This window comes from Lipotes vexillifer, unplaced genomic scaffold, assembly GCF_000442215.2.
Source record: "Lipotes vexillifer unplaced genomic scaffold, Lipotes_vexillifer_v1.1 scaffold230, whole genome shotgun sequence".
Classification (NCBI taxonomy): Eukaryota; Metazoa; Chordata; class Mammalia; order Artiodactyla; family Lipotidae; genus Lipotes; species Lipotes vexillifer.
The window spans coordinates 9377839-9378104 of NW_006775143.1; the positions used below are offsets into that span (position 1 = coordinate 9377839).

Consider the following 266-nt stretch of genomic DNA (forward strand, 5'->3'; position numbering starts at 1 on the left):
GCACATTCAAATTAGGTTAATCTTAAGAGGGTTTAATAAAGGAGCCATTTACAATTGCATGGATAGGATGTGGGGAAACCATGAGAGTACAGGAATTGGGGTTAGTGACAGCAGAGCTGGTACTACTCCTACAACCAAATTAACAGGGGGAGTGAGTGGTTTCTGGAAACTGAAAGGGCACAGAGTCCTTCAGAGTGGTTTCAGGACTAGACACAGAGACAGCCCACGGCAGCCTGCAGGGAAAAAGCATGAGAATAAAAGCCCTT

General features: G+C 45.5%; 1 protein-coding gene across 1 annotated transcript in view; it reads left to right on the plus strand.

Annotated features, from left to right (window-relative positions):
* The window catches only part of CTNNAL1 (catenin alpha like 1), a 59293-nt gene that overhangs the window by 39460 nt on the left and 19567 nt on the right, over positions 1 to 266 (plus strand). The gene's annotated exons all lie outside the window — the stretch shown is intronic.